We start from the raw sequence: 26586 nt of genomic DNA on the forward strand, positions 1-26586 counted from the left end.
TGAAGAAGTATTCAGAGTCAAACAAGAAGAAATCGAGGAACAAACAGGTTGGTTTTCTTTCTCAAAGCTGAACTCACTCATTTACAGTGAGCTCAGGAGATTTAACTGTTGTGATTACTGATAAAGGTCTGTAGCTGCTCAAAGGAGGCACAGAAATAACAGAAGTGTTTTGATCACAATGAAGAGAACATAATTAAGAGAAAGAAAAGGCACTGGTCCAGTAGTCCTAGGAGCATCTCTGGAGGAAAGACATTACACCAAACACAAATAAACACTCATGTATAGAGGAGTTTTTGTAGAAAACCATTGTTAATTTTTATAAAGATACATAGGCCTATGTAATTAAAGCATTATGTAATTGAGTGCAGAAATGAAGTTGGGAAAAGAGATATATTGTTGGCAATCACAGACATTCACATTCGGATGGGATTAGATTTCTCTGAGGATCACTGAGTTTGATGAAAAACAGGTAATCTTCTCTGAAATTATTACTGGGTTTGTGTGAGGAAAAACAAGTGCAAACATAAATTCTAATAGAAGACAAAATCTGCTCAGGGGTAATAATGGAACAACAAAAAAGTGATTAAAGTTTAAAAAGTAATTTTCAGTATTACTTACAACAGGATCTGCATGTTCAGATGTTAAAATAAAAGATTTTGTTTAAGAAGACAATACATACAAATGTGTTTTAAAACCACACCTTTCACGGCAATAAGATAAATCAATTAAAAAAAAGATCATTTTCAAAATACATAATGCATAACACATGTGAGTATAAATTGGTGCTTCACTTGCTGCAATTGACAAGTGATTTCAAGGCTCGAAATTGCAACCATTTTAGTCACATATGCTCCCTAAATTTAATATGTGCGACCTCAAAATATATTTGGGAGCATTTGTGCGAGTGCAAATAATTGTTGAGGTGCGACCTGTTTTCATTTCTCTACAAAACGTTGGCTGATTACTGCACAGTATGTGTCTGCTGTGAGCTGATACAGTGACCGGTCCACCGTTCTATCACGTAATCAATTACACTTCATCTCTACGTTCTTACGTTAAAGCAGATTTTAGCCATCAATCACTCCCTTTCACTGCGCTCCGTTATCACTTGACAGGAAGCCAACTAGTGCGGGAAATGTAAAGAGATGAAGAGAGAAGATGAAAAGAACACTGTTAAACAGGGCTCTCACATTAACACTTGAGTTTTTATATTTATAACATATCATACAGTTAAGTAACATTACACGACCAAGAATGACGGTTTCCCGAATATCCTGAATAAAAAAACACTGAAAATGTGACACTGATTTCATACAACAGTTCAGTAAACGGTAAAAAGAAGTTAAAATTAAATTACTTGTATTTTAAACGCAATAAGACGCTCACTTGCCACCACCTACTGGTGGTTTAGTTTAATGTTAAAAAGTATCATTAAAAACCTAATTCTTTCCGACATTTATTATATAATTTTTTATTGTATATAACATAAAAATTTAAGAATTTAAAATAATAGATGAAGCTCACATGTAATAAAATGGCCTTTATAAAGGTGTAAGAAAAAAAATTACCTGGGGTAATTACAAATATGCAGATTTAAATGTCAAAGTTGATAGAACACAGATGAGACTATTGCTTTAAAATAAAATTTACAACACAAAAATCCTATGTATTCCAGAAAAGTGACTTTTACTCAGAAAAGTGAATGTCATATATGTATGTATGTGTGTGTATGTGTATATATTTATACATATATATGTGTGTATGTGTGTATATGTGTATGTGTATGTGTGTGTGTGTGTACACTCACCTAAAGGATTATTAGGAACACCATACTAATACTGTGTTTGACCCCCTTTCGCCTTCAGAACTGCCTTAATTCTACGTGGCATTGATTCAACAAGGTGCTGAAAGCATTCTTTAGAAATGTTGGCCCATATTGATAGGATAGCATCTTGCAGTTGATGGAGATTTGTGGGATGCACATCCAGTAGTGCTGGGCGGTATACCGGTTTACACCGAAAACCGGTGTATATTTTCGTTACGATATTAATTTTTAATATACCGCCATACCGATGTATTTAATTACTCAACGTTTGGAACGTTATGCTGCGCCGTGGCACACTGTTTCAGACGGACCCTTTACAATGTTGCACTTCTAAGCAGCGACAGCGGTAAACACAGTGTTACGTTATAACGCCTGTTTCACACATACTCCGTCTGCAGTGCATATGCGTTGCATATTTTTTTTACGCACCCATGTTAACGGATTCCAGCGTTTTGTGAAAGCGCATTGTTCGCGGCTAAAATGAACATGGATTTACATGGAAATGCAGTCATTTCACAATAAATGTATACTAATTAAAGCGGTTTCACATGCAACACATGGGTTTTTGGCTAGGTTTTAAACAAGAAAAAGTGCACTTTTAGATAAACAAGGAAAACAATATATATATTCACTTTTATGGAGGCAGAAAAACAAAGTTCATTAAGACCCGCTGGATTGCTTGTGATAAAGATTTAAATGCAAAAGGCACGAGACTGTTTCTGTCTGTGGTGTTTTAATTTTAAATATTTTAACAAGAAAAGTAGGCTAATTGTTGTTTAAATGTTTTGCCACTTGCTTGAGTAGCTTATTATACAAACCTAGAAGTAAAATGCATGAATAATGCGTTGTTTATATTTATTGAGTTTAAACTAATGTCTATAACTATGAAAGATTGTTACTGTTCTGTGATAAAAGACTCACAATGCTGAAGAAAAATATATATATGTGTTTTTTTTACATGATATGAAATCAAAACAATGAACAAATGTTGTGTTTGTGGACTAAACAGCCGCGGATCAGTACCGGACTGCAAACGCGTCCCACTGCAGACGGAGTATGTGTGAAACAGGCGTTACAGGGAAGATGGATGCTGCAGAACTAGTAGAACATGACACAGAAGAACTTGTGCCAAAAAGAGGAGCCTGGTCTGTTGTTTGGAGGGTTTTTGGTTTCCCCAAATCCGACGTCGACCAAACAACCATTTTATGCAAGTGCTGTCGGGCTAAAAGCACGTCTTGGAATATCAACCAGCAGAAAATGCATTGTACACCTGATTATGCATGAGAAAAAAAAACGTCATAAACCGGGAAACCGGCATAATTTAGAAAAAAACCGTGATATAAATTTTTGGTCAAACCGCCCAGCACTAACATCCAGGGCACAAAGCTCCCGTTCCACCACATCCCAAAGATGCTCTATTGGGTTGAGATCTGGTGACTGTGGGGGCCATTTTAGTACAGTGAACTCATTGTCATGTTCAAGAAACCAATTGTAAATGATTCGAGCTTTGTGACATGGTGCATTATCCTGCTGGAAGTAGCCATCAGAGGATGGGTACATGGTGGTCATAAAGGGATGGACATGGTCAGAAACAATGCTCAGGTAGGCCGTGGCATTTAAAACGATGCCCAATTGGCACTAAGGGGCCTAAAGTGTCCCAAGAAAACATCCCCCACACCATTACACCACCACCAGCAGCCTGCACAGTGGTAACAAGGCATGATGGATCCATGTTCTCATTCTGTTTACGCCAAATTCTGACTCTACCATCTGAATGTCTCAACAGAAATCGAGACTCATCAGACCAGGCAACATTTTTCCAGTCTTCAACTGTCCAATTTTGGTGAGCTCGTGCAAATTGTAGCCTCTTTTTTCCTATTTGTAGTGGAGATGAGTGGTACCCGGTGGGGTCTTCTGCTGTTGTAGCCCATCCGCCTCAAGGTTGTGCATGTTGTGGCTTTACAAATGTTTTGCTGCATACCTCGGTTGTAACGAGTGGTTATTTCAGTCAAAGTTGCTCTTCTATCAGCTTGAATCAGTCGGCCCATTCTCCTCTGACCTCTAGCATCAACAAGGCATTTTCGCCCACAGGACTGCCGCATACTGGATGTTTTTCTCTTTTTACACCATTCTTTGTAAACCCTATAAATTGTTGTGCGTGAAAATCCCAGTAACTGAGCAGATTGTGAAATACTCAGACCGGCCCGTCTGGCACCAACAACCATGCCACGTTCAAAATTGCTTAAATCACCTTTCTTTCCCATTCTGACATTCAGTTTGGAGTTCAGGAGATTGTCTTGTTCAGGACCACACCCCTAAATGCATTGAAGCAACTGCCATGTGATTGGTTGATTAGATAATTGCATTAATGAGAAATTGAACAGGTGTTCCATAATAATCCTTTAGGTGTGTGTGTGTGTGTATGTGTATATATATATATATATATATATATATATATATATATATATATATATATATGTGTGTGTGTGTTTTTGTATATATATATATATATATATATATATATATATATATATATATACATATATATATATATATATATATATATACATACATATATATGTATGGTATATGTGTGTGTGTGTATATATATATATATATGGCATGCACCTATACCATATTTTCCAGTACTCGCCCGATACGATACTTTTATTTTTGGTACTTGCCGATACCGAGTACCAATATTTTTATCGCATTTGTAAATTTTTAAAATATTGGGTACAGAAACCAAAAGAGCATAATGTTAGCTGTTTAACTTAATTTATTAAATACAGTCAAACCAAAAATTATTCAGACACCTTTAACATTTCACATTATCACAGATTGTTCTCTATAGTTTAGAAGATGGCAATAAAAATATGACAAGAACTCATAGTTAAACTGTGTCAGAACAAATTCTTCTTGATAATGTTAGCTAACTTTGATAGAAAGGTATGTAATGGATTACAATCATCCAAAAATTATTCAGACAGCTGTTAGTATGACAGTATTTACACAACTATCAATACTTAGTCGGGCCACCCTTAGCCTCAATAACAGCCTGTAGTCTCCTGGGCATGCTGTCATCCAGCTTCATGCAAACCTGAACTTCAGTTTTTTTCCCCAGATTTGGTCTGAATAATTTTTGGTCCCAAATTGGTCCCCACTGTTTGAAGAATTTATGGGTATAATTTGTCAGTTTATTTTATTTTGCTATCCTCACTTACATAAATGAACTATAGTGTCCTGCACCCACTAGTGAAAAAATATAAAAAATAATATATATATTGGGTATATGCTTTGGTTATTTTCACACTTAATTATGCCCATTAAAATGTATTTTACAAGATTTTGTTACTTTCTTAAATTTTTTTTGCTCTATTGTTCATAATCTGTATTTTAATAGCATTAGAGCTGCTCCATTGCAGCGACTTAGTAATGTAATGACACGTTTTGCTTTAATAATGCAGGGAACCACTCGTTATAAATCTCCGGTAATATTTTTAACAAATAAGTCGGGTTTTTTTTTTTTTTTTTTTTTTTTTTTTTTTTTAAATCTGAAACGTGCTGCGATTTATATTCCAAAGCCACTCATATAATGCAGAAACACTCAAGCCAGCAAAACACTTGCAACGCGTGCATGTATTTGTACTGTTGCAGAACGAGAGGGACAGTAGTAACTTACTGCCTAGCGCATTACACACAGGCTGCTAGAATCACTTTCGCCAGAAAGTCATGTATACCTAAGGTTGAAAATAAATGTTTATAGTGAATGCCCCTATAAATTGTCTTTTTTTTACGATTTAGTTTTAATCCAAATGCATGTGCTAAGTGAGTGAACATCAACAATCACACAACAGAAGTGCTCGAGCGTGCTCTCTCTCTCTCTCTCTCTCTACCGTTAAGTAACTTGTGCATTGTTTAACTTACTTGTTTTTGACATGTCCGACCGAACTACAAACTTTCCAGTGATGAACTGTATATTCACTCTACAAGCTCGCACATCTCTGCCGCCGCGTGCTCAATCCACTCAGCGTGCTTTATCAGCTTGCGCACATCCGCTATACAGGCGTTAATACTAAACGTTTAACATTATATTCATTGCATAGATATCCTACGTAGACAACCTTAATCTCTAATAACTTCATTCTGCTGTCTGTTGTTCTGTTGTCGGTGTTTCTTTGTCTGAATATGGCACTTATCACATGCTGTGTGGTATCGGCGTTTGGTATCGGGGCATTTTAACGAGTACAGGAGCTCAGTATTGGGCCCGATACCGGTATCAGGGCATCCCATATATACACACACACACACACACACACACACACACAACATTTGAAGTGGATCAAAAAAGTTCATCAGAGTTGTCCTAAGAACTAAGTTATCCTAAAAAGAAGGTTTTAGGACAACTTTGAATGGTTTTGATCCAGTTCAAACGTTGACTACTATATGTGTATATTTAAAAGTGTGTGTGTGTGTGTGTGTACACATACACATATTAGTTGTGTTGCTCATAACTTTTTGAAGTTCATTTTGCGTCCTGGATTTTTTTTTTTTTTATCACAATCGAAAAGCTTTATTGCTTGCACAATCTAGGAATATACCTTGGTTTTGGAGCACACAAAGTACATGCATATAATAAGACACTTAATATAGTTTAAGAATAAAATATAAAAACAATATAAAAGAAACAGATAGGTTTAGTCTGAATAAACATACTAATAGATAATGAACAGAATTATAGTATTGTGAAAATATGAATAAACAAGACTGCGTGAGTTTACAAAGATATCAAAATCATGATCAGCAATGCAGTGATTGGCATCAAGACAACAACATAATGACATGTAATTAAAAAATAACATCACATACCTGACGAAAAACTTGATGAATTTCTAGACCTTTATAAGAGAACAGTCAAGCTACTAAAATGACAAAAAAGTTACAATATGGTAAAGAAATGTGAACTATTTTTTTTTTTTTTTTACATGATTCCCAATTTTTCCCATTATTTTCTAGTATTTTTACAGGCCTTTTGTTATTTTCAATGTTGTAATTAGCAATTAATTCATTTAATTTTGCCTGTGTAGCAGATTTGTCATGTCATACATCATGGATAAGATGCTCCATTAAAAATATAAGGTAATTATTCCCTCACAAATAGATCTCTCATTGAGTAAAACTGGCTGTGTCTATATTATTATATACTACACAACATTATAATACTATTTTGCAAATTAAAGTTTAAATTATTATTACTTTTAAATTATATTGTCCGTGGTTCAGTGTAGGGATGGGTCACGATTTTTGAATATCCGATTAGTTGATTTAATTGCAGAATATCGATTAGGCTGTGCGATTATTTTCTAAGGATGTGAACCGTGCCGAGCACGTCTGACCCCCATATCCAGGTTCGGTTGACTAATGTCATCGTTCCGTGACGTGTTCGGTAGGAAGAGGTGGGCCAGAGCGCGGTTCAGTTTAATTAGGGTGCCGTACGCATGCAGTGTGAGTGCTAACCATGCGGAGCAGAACTACTGATACGTGCAGCATGATTACGTGAACCATTTCTGTGCGGCAAACGCAATAGATCTGTAAAGCAATATGTTGTTAGAGGGTCTTCTGTGTCACCGCGTCCCAAACGACTCAAAATAATAAACTTCCTGTTTCCCACGTATTAAGTCGTGATTACGAGCTAGCCGCATTAAAATTTGTTATTTGTTGAAAGAATAAAATGTAATATTCTACTGGTTGATAACCATAAACATTTAATGCCCATATATATATATATATATATATATATATATATATATATATATATATACATATATATATATATATATATATATATATATATAAAATTTGACTCTGTTATGTAGATTTTTCTGAAGTAAATAACGTTATGTGATAGTAGTGTTATCATATCCTAAGTGTCAGATTGGTGATTTATTACCCTGATTTATGGCCTGAGTTATGGAGGGTCCAGTCAGCGTTGATTGACAGGTTGTGATATGTCCAATGTGTACATGGTCAAATTTATGTGTTGATTTATCGCTATATGGCCTGTCTGTCACAGTGGTTGCCATGTCACTGGGTGCTGTCACCCTTGATTGACATGACAGAGGTGTGTGTAAAATCAAAAGATCAAAACAGATCTCAGATTTGACTTGTGTTGCATTTATTACTGGATATATGATGGTTGTATTTGTAACCAGAACTGTGGAGGTTTTCTGTGGACTTCCTTCCTGAGCAGTTACTCACTTCCAGTCAGGAGGTGTTTGGGTTCTTACTGGAATAAAATGGCTGAGCAAAAGTGAGTGTATTTACACCTTGACAGGATCAATGTTTGTTTGATCTAAATGGTATATGGTATGTTGGTATGGTATGTTAATACCAGTGTGGCTACCGACTGGTCTACATCTAGCCCTAAGCAAGGAGGTTGTCTGGGCGTCTGGCTTCCGTGTTTGTGTTTTAGGTCAACACCTTTGGTAAATTGGTGTCTAGACACTAGAACCCAAAGCTTCTCCCCTGTCTGTTTCCCAACAGTGACGTAGTCGGTGTCCGGTATAATGTTTTAATATGTTTGTTAACGGGAATGTGGTTTGTTTGGGGTTGGAGGATATCCAGACACGTGACCATCTCAAACCTCTAAACGGTTCAGTTCTGCTTGATCTATAGGCTCAATATTGATAGCTAAGCCATCACTGTTTTGATTGTTTGCAACAATACTGGAATGCTCTGGCAATACGAATGTACAACATATTTTCCATGTCAATAAAGCACCAGAAAACTGAAACATAGAATTAAAGAGCTCACCAAGAACATTACCCATCACACTTTTTTATATGCTTCTGAAAAGGTGTTATGTTTGAGCATGTTCTTTCTACTCATCTGTATGTGTGTATGCTAACACCTCTGTAGGATCAGTAACAACCTAATCTGTAGGTTGAATAGATAAACTTATGAGGAGTCTTAAGTTAAAAATGATTCAACATCCTTGCTCACCGACTCTATCGACCAAATCCACCTCACCTAACAATTTATTCCTGACTGTGAAGGTGTCTAGCTGACAGTGGGTAATAGTATCTTCTACGTGCTTGGGTTAATGGCTTTACAACATCCACCTCATATTATGCGCACAGAATCATGCTTTAGTTCAGTTCATTTTATTTATAAAGCACAATAAAACAATTGTTGACCATGGTGCTGAACAATATTGTTAGAAGAAATCAAAGTACATAACATGATATGACAAGACAAAACAAATGTTAAATAAACCGTGGTTTAAACAACGAATCAACACTTTAGCTAATTCTTTGGGCTCTCTCTCTCTCTCTCACTCACTCACTCACTCACTCACACTCACACACACACACACACACACTCTCTCTCTCTCTCTCTCTTTTACGGGACATCAAAGAGACGTAATGGTTTTTTTTATACTGTGTAAATTGTATTTTCAATCACCAAACACCAACCTTACACATAAACCTACCCCTTACAGAAAACTTTGTTCATTTTAAGATTCAAAAATACTTCATTCTGTATGATTTATAAGCTTGTTTCTTCACGGGGACAAAAAAAAATCCACAAGGACAAGGATTTTGGATATTGCCATCATTGTCCATATAACGTAGGATATACCTGAACCACACACACACACACACACATCTGAGTATACTGAATTTAAAGTATGACCAAAATCATATTTGTTGTTTTTATTTTTTGTTGTTAAGAAATGTTTTCATTTTAATCTAATTGCTTAAACTCGTTAAATAATTACACCTATAATTTTAAACATATTTAAAAGGTTAAACACATTGTGTGTCACTAAAGCAAGGCACACTGTCTATTGTCTTTTTTTTTTTTAAATAACCTGATGACCAGCATTGTTTCTTTAGATCATTTATGCACCCAAGTGCTTTTCTCACACGAGTAGAAAACTCTTTGGATGTGTTTGTGAAACAAATAATTTTTTACTTCAGAAAACTTTTTAAATGTATGATTGAACTTTTCCTCATTCGACAGAACTACTTTTTTTCAAATTATTTACCTGGCCTATAACACTTGGTGTAAATGTTCTTACCTAGAACAGAAAACACTATTTTGTAGGCATCATGTTATTTTTAAATTATTCGCTAAAAGATTAAACACACTAGAATCTGTGATTTTCAAAATGAAAGAAATGTACAAGCTAAGGATGTTTCAACTATTATCATCATTTCCTTTTGACCCTGATAAACTGGTAATGAATTTTCTATGCAAGTGACACGATATACAGTTCTCATACTATGATTGTAAATAGCTGTGCTAAAACATTTATTATTACATGCCAACAGATTGTGTCGAGGATGTGTCACATCTAAGAATCACAATGTTTTGTAAATTACAATTTTCTTACACCACTAGTTTTAGCCATATCAAGATTTTGGATGGCCGTTCACAATTTGTTTGTTGGACTTTGTAAGTTTTTAGGTGAAGACATCTCTTTGTGAGCTGTCATCATAATAAGAATAATAAAAATTCCACAAAGTCCACAAAGCGCGATCACATGAAGCAGCAACACAAAAATGAAGTCTAGCTGTTTTACCCTTAAAACTATTACAACTGAAACAAATCAATTGGTTCCACTGAAAGCTGCAGACTCGTTTAAGTTTGAGCATGTTAAAGTTTTCCACACTCTTGTGTAGATTCATTTTATCCATAACCTTTCGTGTATTCAAGCGACCAAATCACTAAGAAAGAGAGCATAGCAAGAAAACAAATGTCTAAATTGCATATAGAATTCAGAATACAATTGTTATTTTTATTTATTTTATTTTTTAAATGTGGATTTGTGAATGATATTTTTATTACTCCACTAAATTTAGTCATCTTGTTCAGATAGCGGATGGCACAATTCACATTTTGTTTGTTTGGCTGTTTTTGTTTTTAAGACTTCTCTGTAAGTTCATGCTAATCCATGCATGGGATAGAGAGCATGATGAGCACACACCTATTCATTTAAGAAAAATGATTAAACATTTGACTGAACTTTTTTTATTATTTTGACAAACCTCCATTGCAAATTATTTCCCCTGATGTGTTTATCCACAGAATCTTTTCCAACACATAAACATTAAAGAATGTTATCAGTTCCTATCATCATCTTCGTTGACTCAAATAAAACAACATCTCTGGTGTACGTGTGCATGTGCTAAACATCTTTGTTTCTCCACTTCTCTCATATATTTAGATGTAATGCAAACACATTTAAGGACTATGGTGTTCCACACTTTTGTTAAGGTTATAGAAAACAAAAATCAAACAATCTTTTACATAGGAATTATCTTTGCACAAAACAAAACTGACTAAAAATCATTGAATTACGAAATCCAGAAGTGTGTACGGGATTTGACAAAAGAGTGTTTTAACTATAATGAGCACATGAGACAGAAATCCTTTCTTATGTTCTATTGTGAATGTGTAAATTGTAAACACTATTTTTCCACCAGAGAAAATCTGTTTACATTTTGTTTTTGCATAGTGAACATTTTGAACATTTGCAAAAACTCTAATGTAACTGTGAGCTAGTTTCAGATTCTGTAGATTATCTCAGTAATGAAATCTCGCCTCGCCTCAGCTGAAATTTGGACTGATGCTAAACCTATTTTTCAGGCCTTAAGGTTTGGTGAAATATATGTTATAAAATTAAAAACGATAAACTATATCAAATGTTCTTAAAAATATAAACGTCAGACATGACAACTTTGTAAACACGTAACAACTAATATTTTAAGCCAGATAAATGTTTAGATATTTAGTGAAAAAAATAAATACATACTACAATGTTTCAGTTGGGACCGTGCTGTTGAAGACAGTAACTTCACACTATGTTGTTTTTATAAAAGTAGATCAATTATGAAGACCGTCATGACAACACACGCCGTTGCAGTCGTGTGTGTTTCCCGGATCAAACCTTTTGGTCTGATGAATACCTAAAACATGTGTCTGTGTGTTGGTGCAGACCGTCTAAAATGGACTAAAACAATTAACTACATGTCATCTCTGATTTATTTACCGGTGTGATGTTTAGAGACACAGACGAAGGAAATAGTGGCTGTGGCATCCTTGACTTTTAATGTCTAACTTTAAATGTAATAGACGGGGTGTGTATTAAGTGTAACAGTCATAACAGAAAAAGACAAGACTCATTTTCAAGTTGAGCTAGGGGCTATTATGTGTCTTTGTGACACAGGTAGACCAGAAAAAGTTCTAACGTACGTCACATCTTATATTGTATTTTGTTCATGTTTTCCTGCGAACACTCGCAGGTATGTTTGACCAAACTCTGAGAATAGTCTCTAAAAACTGTACAAAAACAATAAAAAAGATACACAGCTGGTGGAGCAGACATCAGAACCAACATTAAAAGTGTTCACAATAGTTTAGAAGAGAGGATTTCACTATTAGGTATGTGTTATTCTGACACATATTTCTGTTGTGCAAACATATTTCCTGTATAAAAGAGTATGTCTATAACCAGGGTGTGTAGTGCAAACTTATGGATCTTAAACGTAATCACATTACAACAAGGTGACATAGTCCCTCTAGCAAATCTGCCAAAATCTAAGCACACTTAGGGTAGATGCTTATGCTTATGACCGAAGGGGAGTACACATAGGTCTGCTCTTTAATGTCAAGCGGAAATGTTGAAACAAACGAGTACAACAATGTGAACATCGTCATCAGCTATATGAACGAGAGCACCAGATGTAGTGATAAATTATTTTTATGCTGTAGTTGTTCATAAATTACTATGAACATGAACTGCATGTTTGAGCACAATCAGAAAAAACTCAACACCTGAAAACTATGCAAAAACAAAATGTAAACAGATTTTCTCTGGTGGAAAAATAGTGTTTACAATTTACACATTCACAATAGAACATAAGAAAGGATTTCTGTCTCATGTGCTCATTATAGTTAAAACACTCTTTTGTCAAATCCCGTACACACTTCTGGATTTCGTAATTCAATGATTTTTAGTCAGTTTTGTTTTGTGCAAAGATAATTCCTATGTAAAGATTGTTTGATTTTTGTTTTCTATAACCTTAACAAAAGTGTGGAACACCATAGTCCTTAAATGTGTTTGCATTACATCTAAATATATGAGAGAAGTGGAGAAACAAAGATGTTTAGCACATGCACACGTACACCAGAGATGTTGTTTTATTTGAGTCAACGAAGATGATAGGAACTGATAACATTCTTTAATGTTTAATGTCATTGTGTTGGAAAAGATTCTGTGGATAAACACATCAGGGGAAATAATTTGCAATGGAGGTTTGTCAAAATAATAAAAAAAGTTCAGTCAAATGTTTAATAATTTTTCTTAAATGAATAGGTGTGTGCTCATCATGCTCTCTATCCCATGCATGGATTAGCATGAACTTACAGAGAAGTCTTAAAACAAAAACAGCCAAACAAACAAAATGTGAATTGTGCCATCCGCTATCTGAACAAGATGACTAAATTTAGTTGAGTAATAAAAATATCATTCACAAATCCACATTTAAAAAATAAAATAAATAAAATAACAATTGTATTCTGAATTCTATATGCAATTTAGACATTTGTTTTCTTGCTATGCTCTCTTTCTTAGTGATTTGGTCGCTTGAATACATGAAAGGTTATGGATAAAATGAATCTACACAAGAGTGTGGAAAACTTTAACATGCTCAAACTTAAACGAGTGTGCAGCTTTCAGTGGAACCAATTGATTTGTTTCAGTTGTAATAGTTTTAAGGGTAAAACAGCTAGACTTCATTTTTGTGTTGCTGCTTCATGTGATCGCGCTTTGTGGACTTTGTGGAATTTTTATTATTCTTATATATGATGACAGCTCACAAAGAGATGTCTTCACCTAAAAACATACAAAGTCCAACAAACAAATTGTGAACGGTCATCCGAAATCTTGATATGGCCAAATCTAGTTGTGTAAGAAAATTGTAATTTACAAAACATTGTGATTCTTAGATGTGACACATCCTTGACACAATCTGTTGGCATGTAATAATAAATGTTTTAGCACAGCTATTTACAATCATAGTATGAGAACTGTATATCGTGTCACTTGCATAGAAAATTCATTACCAGTTTATCAGGGTCAAAAGGAAATGATGATAATAGTTGAAACATCCTTAGCTTGTACATTTCTTTCATTTTGAAAATCACAGATTCTAGTGTGTTTAATCTTTTAGCGAATAATTTAAAAATAACATGATGCCTACAAAATTGTGTTTTCTGTTCTAGGTAAGAACATTTACACCAAGTGTTATAGGGCCAGGTAAATAATTTGAAAAAAGTAGTTCTGTCGAATGAGAAAAGTTCAATCATACATTTAAAAAGTTTTCTGAAGTAAAAAATTATTTGTTTCACAAACACATCCAAAGAGTTTTCTACTCGTGTGAGAAAAGCACTTGGGTGCATAAATGATCTAAAGAAACAATGCTGGTCATCAGGTTATTTTAAAAAAAAAAAGACAATAGACAGTGTGCCTTGCTTTAGTGACACACAATGTGTTTAACTTTTTTAAATATGTTTAAAATTATAGGTGTAATTATTTAACGAGTTTTAAGCAATTAGATTAAAATGAAAACATTTCTTAACAACAAAAAATAAAAACAACAAATATGATTTTGGTCATACTTTAAATTCAGTATACTCAGATGTGTGTGTGTGTGTGTGGTTCAGGTATATCCTACGTTATATGGACAATGATGGCAATATCCAAAATCCTTGTGGATTTTTTTTTGTCCCCGTGAAGAAACAAGCTTATAAATCATACAGAATGAAGTATTTTTGAATCTTAAAATGAACAAAGTTTTCTGTAAGGGGTAGGTTTATGTGTAAGGTTGGTGTTTGGTGATTGAAAATACAATTTACACAGTATAAAAAAAACCATTACGTCTCTTTGATGTCCCGTAAAACATAGAAATCCAACGTGTGTGTGTGTGTGTGTGTGTGTGAGTGAGTGAGTGAGTGAGTGAGTGAGTGAGTGAGAGAGAGAGAGAGAGAGAGCCCAAAGAATTAGCTAAAGTGTTGATTCGTTGTTTAAACCACGGTTTATTTAACATTTGTTTTGTCTTGTCATATCATGTTATGTACTTTGATTTCTTCTAACAATATTGTTCAGCACCATGGTCAACAATTGTTTTATTGTGCTTTATAAATAAAATGAACTGAACTAAAGCATGATTCTGTGCGCATAATATGAGGTGGATGTTGTAAAGCCATTAACCCAAGCACGTAGAAGATACTATTACCCACTGTCAGCTAGACACCTTCACAGTCAGGAATAAATTGTTAGGTGAGGTGGATTTGGTCGATAGAGTCGGTGAGCAAGGATGTTGAATCATTTTTAACTTAAGACTCCTCATAAGTTTATCTATTCAACCTACAGATTAGGTTGTACTGATCCTACAGAGGTGTTAGCATACACACATACAGATGAGGTAGAAAGAACATGCTCAAACATAACACCTTTTCAGAAGCATATAAAAAGTGTGGTGGGTAATGTTCTTGGTGAGCTCTTTAATTCTATGTTTCAGTTTTCTGGTGCTTTATTGACATGGAAAATATGTTGTACATTCGTATTGCCAGAGCATTCCAGTATTGTTGCAAACAATCAAAACAGTGATGGCTTAGCTATCAATATTGAGCCTATAGATCAAGCAGAACTGAACCGTTTAGAGGTTTGAGATGGTCACGTGTGTGGTTATCCTCCAACCCCAAACAAACCACATTCCCATTAACAAACATACTAAAACATTATATCGGACACAGACTACATCACAGGAGGAAAACAGACAGGGGAGAAGCTTTGGGTTTCTGGTGTCTAGAAACCAATCCACCAAAGGTGTTGACCTAAAACACAAACACGGAAGCCAGAGGCCCAGACAACCTCCTTGCTTAGGGCTAGATGTAGACCAGTCGGTAGCCACACTGGTATTAACATACCATACCAACATACCATATACCATTTAGATCAAACAAACATTGATCCTGTCAAGGTGTAAATACACTCACTTTTGCTCAGCCATTTTATTCCAGGAAGAACCCAAACACCTCCTCCTGACTGGAAGTGAGTAACTGCTCAGGAAGGAAATCCACAGAAACCCCCACAGCTCTGGTTACAGATACAACCATCATATACAGGTCCTTCTCAAAAAATTAGCATATTGTGAAAAAGTTCATTATTTTCCATAATGTAATGATAAAAATTAAACTTATATATATTTTAGATTCATTGCACACCAACTGAAATATTTCAGGTCTTTTATTGTTTTAATACTGATGATTTTGGCATACAGCTCATGAAAACCCAAAATTCCTATCTCAAAAAATTAGCATATTTCATCCGACCAATAAAAAGAAAAGTGTTTTTTAATACAAAAAAAAGTCAACCTTCAAATAATTATGTTCAGTTATGTTCACTCAATACTTGGTCGGGAATCCTTTTGCAGAAATGACTGCTTCAATGCGGCGTGGCATGGAGGCAATCAGCCTGTGGCACTGCTGAGGTGTTATGGAGGCCCAGGATGCTTCGATAGCGGCCTTAAGCTCATCCAGAGTGTTGGGTCTTGCGTCTCTCAACTTTCTCTTCACAATATCCCACAGATTCTCTATGGGGTTCAGGTCAGGAGAGTTGGCAGGCCAATTGAGCACAGTAATACCATGGTCAGTAAACCATTTACCAGTGGTTTTGGCACTGTGAGCAGGTGCCAGGTCGTGCTGAAAAAACGAAATCTTCATCTCCATAAAGCTTTTCAGCAGATGGAAGCATGAAGTGCTCCAAAATCTCCTGATAGCTAGCTGCATTGACCCTGCCCTTGATAAAACACAGTGGACCAAACACCAGCAGCTGACATGGCACCCCAGACCATCACTGACTGTGGGTACTTGACACTGGACTTCAGGCATTTTGGCATTTCCTTCTCCCCAGTCTTCCTCCAGACTCTGGCACCTTGATTTCCGAATTACATGCAAAATTTGCTTTCATCCGAAAAAAGTACTTTGGACCACTGAGCAACAGTCCAGTGCTGCTTCTCTGTAGCCCAGGTCAGGTCAGGTGCTTCTGCCGCTGTTTCTGGTTCAAAAGCACACGCCTGTGCACGGTGGCTCTGGGATGTTTCTACTCCAGACTCAGTCCACTGCTTCCGCAGGTCCCCCCAAGGTCTGGAATCGGTCCTTTCTCCACAATCTTCCTCAGGGTCCGGCCCCTCTTCTCGTTGTGCAGCGTTTTTTTGCCACACTTTTTCCTTCCCACAGACTTCCCACTGAGGTGCCTTGATACAGCACTCTGGGAACAGCCTATTCGTTCAGAAATTTCTTTCTGTGTCTTACCCTCTCGCTTGAGGGTGTCAATGATGGCCTTCTGGACAGCAGTCTTACCCGTGATTGCGGTTTTGAGTAATGAACCAGGCTGGGAGTTTTTAAAAGCCTCAGGAATCTTTTGCAGGTGTTTAGAGTTAATTAGTTGATTCAGATGATTAGGTTAATAGCTCGTTTAGAGAACCTTTTCATGATATGCTAATTTTTTGAGAGTAGGAATTTTGGGTTTTCATGAGCTGTATGCCAAAATCATCAGTATTAAAACAATAAAAGACCTGAAATATTTCAGTTGGTGTGCAATGAATCTAAAATATATGAAAGTTTAATTTTTATCATTACATTATGGAAAATAATGAACTTTTTCACAATATGCTAATTTTTTGAGAAGGACCTGTATCCAGTAATAAATGCAACACAAGTCAAATCTGAGATCTGTTTTGATCTTTTGATTTTACACACACCTCTGTCATGTCAATCAAGGGTGACAGCACCCAGTGACATGGCAACCACTGTGACAGACAGGCCATATAGCGATAAATCAACACATAAATTTGACCATGTACACATTGGACATATCACAACCTGTCAATCAACGCTGACTGGACCCTCCATAACTCAGGCCATAAATCAGGGTAATAAATCACCAATCTGACACTTAGGATATGATAACACTACTTGTGATTATTCACAAGCTTTTAATTATGGTATAAATGCTTGGAAATAATATGTAACGTTTTAATCGCAATAAGCTTTGGGCTTTGTTACTTTTTATTATAACAAAAAGCCTCAGCCTTCTGTCAATTTTAAGATAAAATACAAACAATAAATGTTTTTTACGCTCTTTAATTTGTAGTGAGATATTCGCCTCCTTTCAAGCGGCATGTGAATCAATTATTTTTTCCTGTTTAATATTTGCAGCACGAAATAAAAACGAATAAATATTTGAGTGCATGTTTAAGTAAAAATAAAAAAAAAATCCATTTGAGTTTAAAAAAATCATCAGTAAGCCTATTGCTGTTTTTCGTGTTAAATGTGAAGAATGACAGGTGCCACATACTTTTTACATATATATATATATATATATATATATATATATATATATATATATATTTTTTGTTAAATGTGAAGAATGACAGGTGCCACAGTAATATATTCACTTTTACTTCACGCAATGTAACGTGATTTTATTATCGTAATTTTGACTTTATTCCTAAAATATTATGATGCTAATCTTATTTTATTTTTTTGAGAAGGATAAACTGAGCCGCTTTGTAGGCTATTTAAAAAACCAAACAAACTTGAATTTAACACACATAAAATGTTCCAGTCATATTTCTGAATTAAATTAATGAAGAATAGAAATGAAATATGACCACTTTGACATTAAAAACCAAAACTAAACTATTATAATGGCTGCAACAGCAGCTGGTTAATGAGGACAGCGAAACGGACTCGGGTCGGACTCGGGCAGATGTAATGTGTTTTAAGCCTAATAATCATGGCTGAATTAATCTGTTCTAATCTTAATTAATCTGTAATTTTTTTTTAAAAATGCTCTTAATGTTCATGCTCATTTTTAAAATAGAAATGTCCTAGGCTGCTACAGCCTTGTGAGCAGTTGATAATCGACGGACTGTTATGTTAATAAGAGCCGTCATTTAGTTGTTATATTTATGTTTCAGCAATCATACAACCATCAATTGTCTTGTGTTAGGATAGACTATTCTCTGCAGTGGTTCTCAACCACATTCCTGGAGGACCCCCATCACTGCACATTTTGCATGTCTCCTTAATCAAACACACCTGATTCAGGTCACCTGCTCATTAGTAGATATTCACAGACTTGAAATGGTTGTGTCAAAGGAGACATGCAAAATGTGCAGTGATGGGGGTCCTCCAGGAATGTGGTTGAGAACCACTGCTCTAATGAATTATACAGTTTGTCATCATACAGATTGAAAGCCTGAATTGTCTCTCTCCCTCTCTCTTTTTATGGGTGTGTGTTTTATGCGTGCGTGGGTGCATGCACGGGAGGGGTGTGATTTTCGACTACTAATCGAATAATACCCAGCGATTATCGAATATTACTTTTGCTTAAAATGCACATCCCTAGTTCAGTAGTACTCTTGTAAAAAAAAAAAATATATATATTACCAGTGGCTCGGACAGACTATAAGTATGATTTCTGCTTTACAAGTTGCAGTCTAATCGTGATTACATGAAATAATCTGCTCCCAAGCAGGTTTAAGATAACAGACCTGTAGCTATGACGGCAACTCCAGGATGAGCTTTGAAGAACCTAACAATCCATCACTATCTTCTCAGTTGTTTTAAAGGCACTTTTCAAAGTGTGATCAAATGTTTAAACACGACTACGGGACCTTTATTAAATGGATTTCATGTAAGGCAACACAGTTTAGTTCACGTTAAATATATTTACAGTAGGAAATTTACAGAATATATTCATGGAACATGGTCTTTACTTAATATCCTAATGATTTCTGACATAAAAGAAAAATCAATAATTTTCACAATGTACAGTGTATTTTTGGCTATTGCTACAAATATAGCCCTGTGACTTAAAGGGTTAGTTCACCCAAAAATGAAAAAATGTTTTACTCACCCCCGAGGCATCCTAGGTTCTTCTTTCAGACGAATCCAGTCAGCGTTATATTAAAAAATTTTCCTGGATAGAGCTTGGAACAGCATTGCAGTCAGCGGGTGTTGCAGTGCTTCAGCCCAAAAGAAGTGAAATAAAAAGCGCTCATCCATTTAAAAAAAAAAAATGTTTTGCTTGGCTCCGGGGCCTTCTATAGCGAATCAATGTGTTTTTGTAAGAAAAATAACCATATTTAAAATGTAATAATCACTTGAATCCAGCTTGCGCTCACTGTTGTGCATGGAAGCAGTTCCAGGTGAATTACGTATGAGGTCAGCTTTGCGCATGCGCCACTCAGAAGTGATGAACGCGGAAGAGCAGGGGAGAGATCAATACAAAACAACGGTCACGAATTAGAAATACAAATCGAAGATTTATAAAGAAGCATGCCAGAGTATTTCGATATAAGCCGAGAGGAGACTGGTTTCCTTTGCTAAAGTAAATAATCTTTGCTTCCTTTGCTCCTGTAAACAAACGTTGATTTTCACCAGACTCACCGGCGCATGTGCAACACCGACCTCATACGTCATCCGCCCGGAGCTGCTTCCGTGTACAACTGTTAACACAAGCTAAATTAAAGTGATTATTACATTTTGAATATGGATAATTTTTTTTTTTTTTTTACAAAAACGCGTCGATTCGCTACAGGAGTCCTTTGTTCACCCCTCAGAGCCGTGTGAGACACCTTTTTTTAATTTTTTTTTAATATGGGTGGGTGCTTTTTCCTTAACTTATTTTCGACTGAAGCACTGCAACACCCATTGACTGCAATGATAGAACTTGGAATAGCCAGGACAATTTTTATATAACTCTGACTGGATTCGTCTGAAAGAAGAAAGTTATGTACACCTAGGATGCCTCGGGGGTGAGTAAAACACAGCCTAAATTTCATTTTTTGGGTGAACTAAGCCTTTAAGACTGGTTTTGTGGTCCAGGTAGCGGGGAGAGATAACGATCAATCACTAAATAAAACAATTACATATATAACTAAAACAAACAAACACACAGATGCCTCTGACACAAGCGAATGCCTTAAATAAGCACATCGAGAACGACTCCCACCTACCTGTAGAGGTAGGCATAGAGAGATTGAATCACCTGCAATAATGAACACAATATTTCCTAATTACGACTCTGTGTAGTAAATGCCGCTCCATCTGAAAGCAGGTGATTGAGATTAACTACTAATCATGGAACCAGCTTTACTGACGAGATGCGCATGACAATTGCATGTGATTAATTGCACAGCCCTAGTCTGCCAGCAACAACCTAGCCAACATTTTGTTTGCGACCAAATATGATGCAGGAAAAAAAAGGGGCGGGGGGAGGCGGTGACTGGAGACAAGATTCCATCTAGTCAATTATATACTCTTCCCGCTGCCCATTGATTGGACAACTGAACAGACTCACCAACCACATGCAGGCGGGAAGAACTTCATTAGACCTGCCAGAGTTTAATTTTCTAATAAAAGATGATACTTGCGCAAAACACACAAAAAAAATGCAGATTTATACGCCTCAGCTGACAGAAAACTGATAAGAATATTGCTTCAGAATAAATCATATTTACAATAGCATATATATTTACAGGACTCGACATTAACACTTGTCTGGGATAAGTGGATTTTGTGAAGGGTCAAGTGAAAGAGAATTTTACTTGCCCGATCAGACAAGTAACCTGATTAAAATTTTAATTACAAACAATAACTAGGGCAGCACTGAAACTTTGGCGAGAATGATTCTGATTTTATTGCTTTCAGTGTAAACGGTGACTAATAACGGATATGTTGACAGTATCAAGGTCACGTCAGTTGAGGCTCGTGCAGCCTGTCTGACTCGTGGAGAAATCAAAACTATAAGCGCAACATCACACACAAAGAAACAAACATGAGCAAACATACTGTGGTATAACAAAAAGATGAATATTCTATATAATATATGCAACAACACACAACCAAGAGTGATGTTTTTTTTCAACTTTCAGCTTGATTGCAAATGTGATATTGATTTTATACAACTTCAGTTTAATAAACAAGTAATATTAACTGATTTACATTTTAGACATTATTTCGCTAACGAAAACAATTCTAAGCAAAGCCACAGCAGAACAGTTGCACATCTCCGAATAACACACAACATTCTTTCGTTACTGAATGATTCAGCATTTTTGAATGAGTCAACGATTCAGTAAGCCATTCATAAAGACAGTAAGTGCATTCGTTTTGAAGCACGGTTACATACGGTGGTCAACGAGAGTAGCCACTTGCAGTTGGGGGCGGAGTTGAAAACAGACAAGTCAAGAGTAAATGATGAGTAAATACATCTAAATGACACTTTATATGCAGCTTCTTTGTTTCCTCTGCAGTGGAAAGATGGAGTTTGTTGATACTGTTTGAATAGTAACAACCATATACTGTCTTAGTATTCTAACTTATTGCATTGATCAAATTTAAGAATTTGACGTAAATGGTGACATGTACATTTAATCAGTTTAGGAAAATATTGTCCTTCATAAAGTTAAAAAGTGTAACCGCAATCAATTTAACGCAAATATCACAAATATGCTGATTAAAGTAATACTTGATAGAGCACTGATGAGACTATTGCTTCAGAATAAATTACATTTGTGCCAAAAAAAACTTACCTTTTTTCCCCCTGGACAAGTAACTTTTTTTACTCGGACAAGTGAATGACTGATTTGCTTGTTCGAAGGGCAAGCACATGTCAAAGCTTAATGTAGAGCCCTGTATTTATATAGAAAAGCCAGAAACCATAGAGCCCCCCACATATCAAATCACAATTTAACCCCAGTAAGTAAGCCATTTAATCTTTCTCTTTACTACTATAGTATATAATGAACATGAAATTAACATCAAAAGGTAGGCTATTTTATAAGAGAACCTACAGTACAACTTACTGAAATGTCTCATGTAAAAGCTCATTCAGTGTTTCAAACTGCGGAAAACGTGTAAAGATTGTAAACATTGTAACGTAATATAGGCTACATTTACCTCAGAATAACCATTCGGTGTCAATAAGCTCATCAGTCAGCTAGAAAAATAACTATTAAGAGGAGCATTTTGCTATATTTTTGCTTTATTGCATTTTAATATTTTTACTTAACCTGTTGTCTACATGATTCAACTTCTATTAAAATGCATTTTACTAATTATGAAAAACAGACTGAAAGTGTGAAAGACATGCACTATTAAAAATAAGGGTGTTTAAAAGGTTCTTCACACAACCATTTTTGGTTCCACAAAAAACCCTACAGTTAAATGTTCTTTAAAGAACCATCTCTTTCTCAACTTTTTATAATCCGAAGAACCACAAAGAACCTTTTGTGAAATGTAAAGGTTCTTCAGATTTTAAAACTTCTCTATGAAACCATTTAGACAAAAAACGTTCTTCAATGGCATCTTGAAGCGCCTTTATTTTTAAGGGTGTATGACAACATTTACATGACAACATTACAGGATTCATTGAGGAGGAGCCCAGACTACACTCAGTGCCAAGTGATGCTTATGGTCCATGATATTGGTACAGATTCTGTATAATAAGCAATGCATGACTGTATATTTCAAGTTGGAAAAGACATTTGGTTCCCACTTTAAGTGAAACTTAGTTCCCAGGTCATCTACAAGATGGATTAATACTAATAAAGTCAAGAAAAAATTAGACAAACACATGACAGCATGATTATAATGTTTAAATGTTAATAATAATAATAATAATAATAATAAAAAAAATAAAACACATTTATTCTGTGGCACCTAAAAAAGTAATGTGGCACCTACTCAATTTTTTTGTTTGGAGCCCTGAGTAGAAAGTAAAAAAGTTGCTATTATTATTATTGATACTCAGTAAAACTAAAAAATCAGCCAAAAAGATACTTGAGTACAGTAACGAATTACATTTACTCAAATATTTTACAACACTGTTATGAATAAGTTTGACCAAAGTGACAGAATCCTGAAAATCGATACTTAAGTTATTATATATAAGCGGCCCTGAAAAGAAAAAAATCTGCCTATATGCGTGCGTGGGCCTGACTACTCGATTGATCTAATATCACTAGAAGAGAAATCTAGCCATGAGTAGATGCCAAAAGCAGGTCGTGTTCAATTTATTCTTCTTGTTTCACCTTAGGTCTGATGACACTGAAAGAGGAGAGTGAAGCTCTGAACGAAACGGATGAGAAATACAAGCTTGAGAAACAACACAAGTTCATAACTGAAGAAAAACCGTTTACTTGCTCACAGGCTGAAAAGACAAGAAGCTGCGAAAAGAAGAATTTTACCTGTCAACAGTGTGAGAAAAGCTTTAACCTAAAAGGGGGCCTTATCAGCACATGAGAACTCACACTGGAGAGAAGCCTTACACATGCAAACAGTGTGGAAACAGTTTCAGTCTATGTGGAACCCTTAAAGTCCACATGAGAGTTCACACTGGAGAAAACCCTTTCACCTGCCAACAGTGTGGAAAGAGTTTCACTCAAAAATTAAACCTTAACAGGCACATGAGAACTCACACTGGAGAGAAACCTTACACCTGCCAACAGTGTGGATACCGTTTCAGTCTATATGAAAACCTTAAAATCCACATGAGAGTTCACACTGGAGAAAACCCTTTCACCTGCCAACAGTGTGGAAAGAGTTTCACTCAAAAAGTAAACCTTAACAGACACATGAGAACTCACACTGGAGAGAAACCTTACACATGCCAACAGTGTGGAAACAGTTTCACTCAAAAAGTAAACCTTGTCACACACATGAGAACTCACACCGGAGAGAACCCTTTTACCTGTCATCAGTGTGGAAAAAGTTTCAACCGAAAAGGAAACCTTAAATCCCACATGAGACTTCACACTGGAGAAAACCCTTTCACCTGCCAACGGTGTGGAAAGAGTTTCGCTCAGAAAGTAAGCCTTATCACACACATGAGAGTTCACATTGAAGAGAACCGTTTTACCTGTCGCCAGTGTGGAAAAAGTTTCAACCGAAAAGGAAACCTTAAAATCCACATGAGACTTCACACTGGAGAAAATCCTTTCATCTGCCAACAGTGTGGAAAGAGTTTCGCTCAAAAAGTAAGCCTTATCAGGCACATGAGATCTCACACTGGAGAGAAGCCTTAAACATGCCAACAGTGTGGAAAGAGTTTCACTCAAAAAGTAAACCTTAACAGGTACATGAGAACTCACACCGGAGAGAAGCCTTACACATGCCAACAGTGTGGAAAGAGTTTCACTCAAAAAGTAAACCTTAACAGGTACACGAGAACTCACACCGGAGAGAACACTTTTACCTGTCACCAGTGTTGAAAAAGTTTAAACCGAAAAGGAAACCTTAAAATCCGCATGAGACGTCACACTGGAGAAAAACCCTTTTACCTGCCAACGGTGTGGAAAGGGTTTCACTCAAAAAGTAAACCTTATCACACACACGAGTGTTCATACCGGAGAGAAGCCTTTCAACTTGCCAACAGTGTGGTAATGGTTTTAATAAAAAAGCAGACCTTATCAGGCACATGAGAACTCACACTGGAGAGACAGCATTTCAGTCAGCTTTAAATTTACATTTATATAGTGTTTTTCTGGGTACTTAAAGTGCTTTTACATGAAAGAGGGGGTTTCTCCTCAACCACCACCAGTGCGCATCATCTACCTGATGTGACAGCAGCCATATTGCACCAGAACGCCCACCACACACCAGCTTATTGGTGGAGAGGAGACCGAGTGATGAAGCCAATCAGTGTATGGGGATTATTAGGAGGCCAGGATACCAGGGTTACTACTACTTATTTTTTTATTTTTTTTATTTTTTTATTTTTTGAAGGACATCTTGGGATTTTTTTTTTTAATGACCACAGAGAGTCAGGACCTCTGTTTAACGTCTCATCCAAAGGACGGGGCTTTTTACAGTATAGTGTCCCCGTCTCTATATTGGGGTGTTAGGACCCACACAGACTGCAGGGTGAGCATCCTCTGCTGGCCTCACTAACACCTCTTCCAGCAGCAACCTAGTTTTCTCAGGAGGTCTCCCATCCAGGTACTGACCAGGCACAGCCATGCTTAGCTTCAGTGGGAAACCAGTCTTGGGCTGCAGGGTGATATGGCTGCTGGCTAGTGTAAGTGAAAAGACAAATGTAAACGAGCTTCTGATTGGACTGTCATCCGATCAGTGCATCCTGGTCCAGAGGTAGTCGAGGATGCATTGTGATCAGATCTCAGTGTAATGTAAACACAATCCAGCCATCGAGTCTGCATTCGCCAGTCAACATCACACAAAACCCCGCCCCCCTCTCTCCAGAACTGTCAGAAGAAAGATGGAGGATACCAGGCCATGGAGCGCTAGTGAGACTCCTACACTTAACTCCGTGTCTACACTGAACGTGACAGCTGCGTCGCAACAGCATGAGGCTCTCCACACTGGACACGACAAAGCAATTGTTGCAAATCCTTTGTTCTTTGTGTCAGTACCTCATAAACAGAATGAAACAGCAGTTTACTGTCGGGGATTTGTCGTGTCGTGCCACATCCAGTGTAGACCGCATCACTGATGATAGTATTTTGTGACTGTGTAAGACTCATTTAAATATTGCATGGGAAAGAGGGATCTGATCGGTTATCCAGATCGAGAAGTCACTTGATGTTGCCAAGTGTAAACGTGTCATGTGCTGATTGACTGATGATCGGATCTGCTTGATCAGATCACGGTGATCGCATGTT

The 26586-nt window shown here is 36.3% G+C and overlaps 1 pseudogene; it reads left to right on the forward strand.

Annotated features, from left to right (window-relative positions):
* LOC122143754 overlaps positions 1-25666 on the forward strand; it is a 116206-nt pseudogene extending 90540 nt beyond the window's left edge.
* The last annotated feature ends 920 nt before the right edge of the window (positions 25667-26586 follow it).

This window comes from Cyprinus carpio, unplaced genomic scaffold (assembly GCF_018340385.1).
Source record: "Cyprinus carpio isolate SPL01 unplaced genomic scaffold, ASM1834038v1 S000006502, whole genome shotgun sequence".
Taxonomy (NCBI): domain Eukaryota; kingdom Metazoa; phylum Chordata; class Actinopteri; order Cypriniformes; family Cyprinidae; genus Cyprinus; species Cyprinus carpio.